Here is a 10,118-nt window from a genome sequence, read left to right as displayed (position 1 = left end):
CTTCACAAACATGTTTCAATGGTGCCTCAAGAGGGGGCAATGAAGCAACCATATCAAATTTCTACAAACGCAGCAAACTAGCAAATTTCAGATGACCAAAACGAGCATGCCATAGTTTTGTATCTGAAACTGCCTTTTCATCAAAAACTGCATTTGCTCAATCTTCCACACACTTGTCATAAGAATTGAGCCTATACAGCCCACGAAACAAGGTGCCAGATACAATAATCGTATCACCAGAAGTCAAATCATGAACAGGACATCTGTCATCCACAAAATTGACTACAAGTCCAAGTCTAGCAAGCGCAGAGATAGACAATAGATTCTTCTTTATCCCTGGCACATACAAAGCATTTGAAAGTGTGAAAGCGCTGCCATTTGCAGTCGTGAGCATAATCCAACTCCCTTCACTGTGGGTAAGAAGCATTATTGGCACATGTGACAGTATTCCCATTAGGGACAGCCTCAAGAGAAGTGAACATATCACGATGCGAGGTAATGTGCTTTGTAGCATCACTGTCAAAATACCAAACATGAGAGTCAACAGAAACTGCCAAACATGCATCATGTACAGATGGGTCATACTGGCAATACATGCTACGCCCGACTTGTCTCCTCCAAGATTACGATGGGCATACCGACGTTCAACATTTGTGTCAGTATTTTAACGTCGGTATGCCCTCAAGCTCTAATAGTGCACCAAAAATGATGGACAAGTTTATGAATCAAGGTGCAGATGAGTAAGCTATAGAATGCAAGTGAATCCTTAGAGCTAGCATGGGAAATTAACCAAAAAAAAAGGTGCAAAAGTGCCAGCCAAGGAAGACAAAGAAGAAGGACCAACCATGATAGATTAAGGAGACAAGCAACGGAGCAACAACAAAAAGAAGCTCAAGGACAACAACAAGAGATATAAGAATCAACCCAACTCTCAAAGCATCATGGAATGGAATGGTCGGTCACGACACGAATAGGGGAATGACATCTGAAGTAGGACATGCTTCTTGTGCCATGGCCGACCTCCATGAGAAAGAGTGAACGTGGTAAAAAATGGAAAAATGTGGTAAAACATGGTAAGGGAGGATTTCGAATAACTTAACATAACTATTTTCTCTCATCGCCCCCACAGAGCGAAAAGAGAGATTCGTTGAGACATAAATTCTCTCTTCGCTCCATGGGCAGAAGCACTCAAAAGCACACAATTAGAAAGACAAATTGAATAAAATATTGGGAGGATAGGTAAGATAAAACGTGGGAAAACGTGGTAAAACATAGTAAGGGAGCAAGAAAAAGGAAAACTCGCACCTGTTGTTGCAAAGGGAGGAAGACAATGGTACAAATAAGGTTGGCAATGGAAATTTGGTTCGAGAGAGCTAGTAGAGAGATTTGGAAAATAAGGAGTAGCACAAAAAGAGGAGATGAACAATGAGGCACTTATATAGATCTTGAGAACAACATTCAGACACGTCAACGCCAATGTTTTTGTGACACGTGTCACTCCTTCATTGGTGAGAAATTAGGGCTAACTTGTAATGAACACATGTATAAGATTGATTGGTGCCACCCTCACCGATGTTTACGTGGAATGCTTGGAATTTACCTGTCAAGCTATGTAGTGGTTGTTCCTCTGTTAAATTTGAGGGAAATATATCTAAAACAATTAAACAACACTTACACAATCATATTTTCACATTCATCTGCCATACTTTTGCAATTGAGGGAGCAAACAAAATAAATGGATATGCAACCTACATACTCTTACATCTCAATTTTATTTACAATTCGATGGAAATCGAGTTTGTCGGGGAAGATGAATGTCTTGTAGTTTGTATACATGCTATACAATGGCCACAAGATCCCCATTGCTCAATTTCTTAAGTCATTGTAGACACCCCTTCCAATGCAGCTCTACCACTCCTGGTTGTCGAACTCGGTGTGGACCAACATCAGAAGATTGAAGGAAGTCGCAATCATTCTTTCTGAATGTCTCCCCCGCCCAAGCATCGTCTTCATTCCTACTGTTGTGTAACAAAATCTCTCTATTTCATCTCTTAGTCTTCTCTGTGACCCAGCCATATCGAAGTAACACGCAGAGTTGAATATAGCTATCTAAATTTTGGATAGGGACGATGAGAAGAAGAGGAAGAAGCAGAAGAAGAGCTAAAATGGTCACAAGATGTGGAGTCGAAAGGACTCAAGATGGAAGGTTGGCTAATAGCAAAACAAAATTTTGTTCTCTTGAGAGATTCAAAATTTCATATTTATGTGTCTGCCCGCCACCATAAAGGTTTGGGAGAAAAGTTCAAGAAACAAATCTAATGGGCCCCACATTTAGATACGAACAACTTATTCTGACGTGTCTGACAAGCCTAGTAGTGTTGTGACAAGCCTAAACTACTCCCTATGTCCAAAGGAGACAAGATGCGCACAACCCTTCAATCCTATTAGCCCATTGTTAATGACCATCATTAGCAAAGGGCCCTTTTTATGCTCAAATGTATCCAATGTGTATGGTGATGTTGCAATGTGTCCCCCAATCTAATGAGAATTCCTAATGGGTAATTAGGTCTAGCCATTAAATATGTCAGTCAACCAAAAATACACGTAGATCTAAGTGTGCATCCGTAATGACATTTAGGGATGCCATCATTAGGGAAAAAGGGAGCTCCTTTTGGGTCCATGTGATAAATTGACAATTTCTTGTTTTTCTTCTACCCAAAATCAAAAGAAATATGAAAATAAGTACATGAGACTATAAAAATCTGTCTTGAAAGGAATAAATATATTATTTAAAATTCAATACCCACACATATGGAGGCTTTACCTTAAATTCTCCTACAAGCTTATCTAAGTTTGATACAAAATTTGGTGTTTTTACATCACCGACACAACCAAAGCACGCTAAAACCCTTGAAAAGACTTTTGAATCGCCAAAATCGAGCACCTAGAGTCCCAAAAAAGGCCATGAAAAGCCTTGAAAGAAAAACTCCTTAAAAAATGATTTCGCAACTTGGAATTCAAAAGTTCTTTTAGGGTTTTTTGCCCACTTTGGATGCGCCACTGATGTCAGAAACACCAAATTCTACTCCAAAAGACCATCTTGAGAAATTGACTCAATATTGCCTTTACATAAAAAGATCTTGAGGGAATCCAAAAAAGATCACCACATTAATGTGGCATGTATATACCAACATAGTTTTATTTCACATAGTTTACTTATTTTTGTAAAATCTCCAATGTTACACTAGCCCTCGTCTGATTGGTCGAGAGACTATTTTCCTAAACCTTAAAAAGGCCCTCTCTCGTCACATCGGACCTCTTTGTTTGACACCTTAATGGCTCACCTTGGGCTCTTTGGACTCCGTGGGTCCATCAATCATCAACACTTTGCCATATCCAATGGGGTTGGTGATGTTGTTGCACTATGTGCCCCAATATGAAGAGAATCCCTAATGGATAGTTAGGTTTACCCATTAGATATCTCACTCGGCCAAAAATACATGCAGCTTTGAGTGTGAGGCCATAACGATGTTTAGGGATGCCATAATTAAGAAAAAAAGGGAGCTCATTTTGGGACCATGTAAGACATTCAAAATTTCTTGTTTTTTCTTTCACCCAAACTCAGAATAAATATCAAAATAGTACATGTGAGAACAAAAATGTCAGTTTGAAAAGGATTAAATATATTATTTCAAATTCACGCATTTGTAGGCTTCACATTAAATGCTCCTACAAGCTGATCTAACTTTGATACAAAATTTGGTGTTTTTGACATCATCAACATGTCAAAACAGGCCAAAACCCCCCAAAAAAGACTTTTGAATCGCCGAAATCGAGCACCCAAAGGCCTAAAAAAGGCCAAAAAAGGCCCTAAAAGAAAAACTACTTAAAAAATCAATGTGGCAACTTGGAAGTCAAAAGTTCTTTTGGCTTGTTTGTTCCATTTTGGACATGCCAGTGGTGTCAAAAACACCAAGTTTTGCACCAAAAAACCATCTTGAGAAACTTAACTGGATATTGCCTTTACGTACAAAGATCTCATGGTGGGAATCCAAAAAAGATCACCGCAGTAATGTGGCACGTATGTACCAACATAAATATTATGTCGTATACATATTTACCTATTTTTGTGAAATATACAATGTTATGTTGGCCTTCCTCTGATTAGTCGAGAGACTATTTTCCTAAACCTAAAAGGCCCTCTCCTGTATCGAACCTCTTTTTCTAACACCTTAATGGCTCACCTTGGGGTCTTTGGATTCCTCGGGTCCATCAATCTCATCAATTCTTTACCATGTCCGATGGGGATAGTGATGTTGTTGCACTATGTGCCCAAAATGAAGAGAATTCCTTTTAGGTAGGTAGGTCTAGATATCTCACTCGAATAGAAATACATTCGGTCTGGGTGTGAGGCCACAATGATGTTTAGGGATGCGATAACTAGTAAAAAGCTTATTTTAAGGCCTTATAAAAAATTCAGAACTCCTAGTTTTTTCTTTTACAGCTTGAAATCAGAATAAATATCAAAATTAAGTATAGGTGACTAAAAAATGTATGTTTGAAAAGGAATAAATATGTCATTTGGAATTCAATGCTCACGCATATGGAGGCTTCACATGAAATGCTCCTATAAGCTCATCTAAGTTTGATGCATAGTTTGGTATTTTCGACATCATCAACACGTCTAGTATGAGCCAAAACCCCCTTAAAAGACTATAATTGCTGAAATCGAGCATTCCAAGGCCAACACCATATTGGGGAGTATGGGAATTTCCCACAAGTTTGGGACACGTGGTCAAAAGTTTGGATTAACCATAACTTGAACACCACTAATCCAAAATGAGCGCTTTATAGCTCTTTAGATTCCATTTTTCAAGCGCTGTTCAACGATAGGTCATATGATAGGGTTTTGAGAAACTTACAAACATGTTATCCATGTCCCCTTTTTTAAGTATTCAAAAATGGGAATTGAGAAATTCCCAAATTCACTAATATGGTGTTGGCCCAAAAAAGGCCAAAAAGGGCCCTAAAAGAAAACCTGCTTACAAAAGTGATTTGGCAACTTGGAATTCAAAATCCCCAATTAACTTTGACTAGTCAACTCTTTAAACAAGGATTTTGACCAAAAATGAGGAAAAAAGCATAGCAAGGAGTGGAGGATCCAATTTTCCTAGTTGAAGATGAGATTCAAGGGATTTTTTGATGGAATGAAAGCTTTATTGAAGATGAAGATTTGACAGAGATGGATTTCTAAATGATTTAATATTCCACCTGGATGAGGCATGCCTTCTTGGACTGATTTTTTTTCAATAACAAGTCGAATCCTCGAGCATTGTTAGTGAAATTTGCACTACAGCTTGCTCTTGAGGTTGCCCAATTGCCAACAGAAGGGATTTGGGAATGCCAAAGAGCTAGAGAGATTTTTTTATGAAAAGGCAGATTCAAAGTCATGACTAATTCCCAATAGCAGATGCAAAATTTTAGCCCAAGGGTTGATGTGAGGATTCGTTACCCAATCCAAAGGAGTTTTTAGCTTTGAGGGCTTTGAAAGTGAAGCAATAGAAGAGGAGAATGGTAGCTACCAAGATCTGAGTAGAAAGGGGCAAAATGAAGGATGAGAAGATGGTGAAGGAGACGATGATGGTGTGGTGAGGAAGGGAATGGCTAGGCATTAATACCACACCAAGAAATCTAGGAGGATCATACACAATAAAACCCATGGATTGGAGCAAAGCAAGCAATCATTTCATTAGAACTAGTGCCTCTTATAGACAAGTACAGCCACATCACTAACATAATTGATGAGCTCATAGTAGAGTAGCTACATCCTACAATCTCTTTATGAGACTCTCCAGGAACCTAGTCACATGGACTCTTCTATTAACATCATCCATGAGCCCATTGTGCCCCTTCTAGAACCCCAATAGCCTCTACCATTGCTACCACTCTCTACCACACACTTTAACCATTATTGTGCATTAGTTACTTCAACACATCTTTTAACCTCTCTTTGGCTCTAAAGCTCCCTTGCCATCGAACCTCTTTTTCTAACACCTTAATGCTCGCCTTGGACTCCTTAGCTCCATCAATCATCAACGCTTTGCCATATTTGATGAGGATGGTGATGTTGTTGCACTATGTGCCGAATATGGAGAGCATTCCTAATGGGTAGTAAATCTAGCCATTAGACATCTCACATGATTAGAAATACACCTAGCTCTAAGTGTGAAGCCAAAAGGGATGCGATGGCACTTGACAATTCACTTTCAATAGGGAGTTTTCTTCCTCACAGTTTTCTTCTTTTAAACTCTCTTTGGCTCCAATTTTCTCTCATCCATTGGGTCTCTTTGTCTGACACCTTATAGCTCACCTTGGGCTCTTTGGGTTCCTTGGTTCCATCAATCATCAATGCTTTGCCATGTCTGATGGAGTGTGATGTTGTTGTAATATGTTCCCCAATCTGGAGAGAATCCATGATGAGTATTTATGTCTAGCTATTAGACATCTCACTTAACCAGAAATACATCTGGCTTTGAGGGTGAGTCCCCATAATCATGTACAATGATGCAATGGTACTTGACAAATAACTTTCAATAGTCACTCATCGTATCCCTTGTTTTGGCACGGGATGTCCATTAAGGCCAAGATATGCAACCAATACTTAGAGTCAAGATATGCAACCAATACTTAGAGTCTTCAGGCTCTCAAAGTGGGACATACCAAGGACCTTAAACTTCCCTTCCTATAATTTTCACAAATGTTTTGTATTCCATGTTGCCAGGCCTACTTTCATGACCTCATTGCCCTTTTTGACAATTGGTTGAGCAAACATAGAGTAGTTGGGATAGGCGCTTGAAGGGAGAGATGATCTTGTAGGACCCCTAGTTCTTCTTAAAATCCATCAAAACCAAGGAGTGATGAAACGACATATAGAATGTTGTGAACCTTGTGTCCTTCACTACCCCTAGAGACTCCCCATCTATTGATTTCACCACAAGGGTTGTTGCTTCGAATTTAGGTTCTCCCCATGTCTCTTTGGACTGCTTTGGTGATAATGCTTACCCCAACTCCACTACCTACTTTCACACAATGTAGGAGCAATTTCAAGAACTTGGTATCTATATATTAATTCTACTACATTGCTATTGTGTATGTGCATTTCAAATTCAATGAAAAGTAACCACATTACCACAATGCAAAAGAATGCTTCATTTTGCACACAGGTATGGATTAACTCAATGTAACAATTGAGGTTTCAAATTTACATTGTCAATTTCATGATTGCTTATGTAAAGACAAATAGAGGAAACAAAGATGAGGATGGAAAATGGAAGCCGAACATAAAAAAACAAGTAGATAAAGTACACACTCTTTTTATAAAATTAGATCTTAAGTTGAATGGTAAGAAGTAGCAAATGCACTAGGCTTACCTTTTTAAAGGCTAAATAAGATTCAATGACCAATGCTTTAATAAATGCCAATAATATAACTCTTGGTCATCACATGACACCATGTTTATATCAAGAAAACTTTTCCCTTGCCACAAAGTAAGAATGTACTTTTTAATATCATAATGTAATAGTATAACAACTTTGCTTGTCCCTATGGATAGTGATAAGTTGATTAGTAGAATAAGACTAAGTCTCTCAACTAGCGAGAGTACTTTTTTGTGCCTCTTATAAGAGCCTCTTTCCTTGGTCAATTGTTTCTTACTCATCCAACATATATGTGCACCATCATGTGAATGAAGAGTTTGCTTTTATGTATCTTAGTACATATTATGCATACCTACATTCATACACAAGATAAGAGTAATGACCTCTCTCTTGCCTTGGTCAATTGTTTCTTACTCATCCAACAAGTGTGCACCCACATGTGAATGACAAGTTTGTTTTTATGTATCTTAGTACATATTATGCAATCCTACATTCATACACAAGCTAAGAGTAATGACCTCTCTCTCTCTCTCTCTCTCTCTCTCTCTCTCTCTCTAATCAAAGGTATTAATCTTCTTACACTAGCAATAATAGAATTAAATTTTAAGTTGAAAGGTAAGGAATAGCAAATCCAAGGCTTATGTTCTAAAAGGCTAAACAAAATTCAATGGACAATTCCTTAATATAGGTCAATAATGAACCCTTTTACTTCACATAGACTCTAATATGTGTCAAGATATCTTCTCACCTTGTTGCATGTTCTTTGGCTAGTAAAATACAATGATGTAACAACTTAACAAATTTGGTTGCCCATATGGATATTGATGGTTGACTAGTAGCATAAGATTCAATCCCTCTAGCACGAAGTGCAATACTAAGGTTCTTGTAAGAGCCAAGCGTTGCTCAATTGTGTTCTACTCATGCAACATGTGTGCATCTCTAATGTGAATAGTGGATGTAAGGGGGGGTTGTTTTGGTGTGTGCTAGAATGTATACACATACATACATTGATACACTAAGTGATGATCTCTCTCTCTCTCTCTCTCTCTCTCTCTCTCTCTCTCTCTCTCTCTCTCTCTCTCTCTCGCACGTGCAAAGGTTAAGCATGTGAACAAGTTCTACAAACTAGATACGGTAATACTCAAACCTATTCAATAATAAAAGTTGACTTTGACTTTTTGAAACAAGGTGGCAAAGCCAATGTGATCTTGCTTTGAATGAAATTAAGACCACTGCTAGAGATGTATAACAACAATATAGTAACATAATTTTTTTTTAAAAAACAATGCAACATACTCACATTTACTCCAAATAAGTAAGCTAATTTCTAGTTAACTATAGTTAACTTACATTACAACTCATTAAGAAGTAAACTAATTTACTTACTAGTATCTTTTTTAGGTCAAGTTCGTTAAAAAACCAAGGATGCCACAATTAGCACAACAATAAACAAACCCTTGACTGGGCTAAAATTTTTACATTTTCTGCCCTTTGTTACTACCTCCGATGGTCCGCCCCTTGTTTAACAACGTCAAATACACCTTGCACAATGCTCTAAGGTGTCAACACGAAATCTTACCAATGGGACTAAGGCGTCAAAAGAAACCCTATAAAAACCCCTAAGGAGTCATGGGTATATATATATATAATATGGGCCTAAATATATAATTAATAGCGAGTCATGGACTCATGAGAATTGAACTCGTTACTCCCTCATGCTAATATGCTATTTTTAAGCTTGATTTTTTAAGGCTTTTAACTATCGTTATCTTGATAACGTGTCCACCTGAGAGCCAGCGCAAGCAATGAGAATGACGGAGAGCTCTCCGAGGTAGTGAAGGACGCAGACCTTGAGCCAGCGCAAGATTGAAGCAGGCTGTAGTAGCCGAGTAGGGGCAGGGCTGCGCCATCAGGACGACACAAGGACTCTGGGCTGCCTTTCGGACTTGGGCAAACATCCCTTGTGCAACCAAAGGTAGCTACTAGCTATTTTACTGTCTTCCTTCAATGTGTATTGCAAGTTGAATATACATTTGTACACTGTATGCATACATTCATGTGTATGCACCTCTATGATGTATGCATTGCATCAGACCATATGCTTAAAGAGTACCTACATGCATGTGTAGTATCTTCATGAGCTATCCTTACTGCTTTTAGTAGTTTGAACAATAATGTAAAAGTAAGGACACTCCTTGAGTCCTTGGTTGCATGAATCAAACAAAATGAACCCCATGTGTCTTGCGTAAAAAGATGAAGGGTGTTAATACATGAAGGCAGGCCTTATGTACAATCACCTTGCTCTTAAATTGAGAGTTCTGAAGGGAGTGGTATGTCAATCATGGGGATCAATAATCTGAACAAAGTGAGTATTTGAACATACAAAAGCATATAATACACACTGTGTCTTATCCATGTAAATATCCATGTAACAGAGGCTTTGGAAAGTACTTAAATACAACACATGGAATGCTTCTCTTTTTCCAAAGACTTCCCTTCATGTGAAGGTCATATACACAAGAAAAGCATACACAAGAAAAGCATGTGTATGCCATGCATTCACAGAGCATGCAGAACATGGATACGGCTGACGTGTTAGAGAGAGAGAGAGAGAGAGAGAGAGAGAGAGAGAGAGACTCTAATTTTGATTTAGTCTTTGCATAATTTGCTTTTGATCTTAAA

The sequence above is a fragment of the Cibotium barometz genome, chromosome 29 (assembly GCF_041138505.1).
Source record: "Cibotium barometz isolate CiBa-2024 chromosome 29, ASM4113850v1, whole genome shotgun sequence".
Lineage (NCBI taxonomy): Eukaryota > Viridiplantae > Streptophyta > Polypodiopsida > Cyatheales > Cibotiaceae > Cibotium > Cibotium barometz.
The sequence above is the reverse complement of the archived record's forward strand: the minus strand, read 5'-3'. Positions refer to the sequence as shown.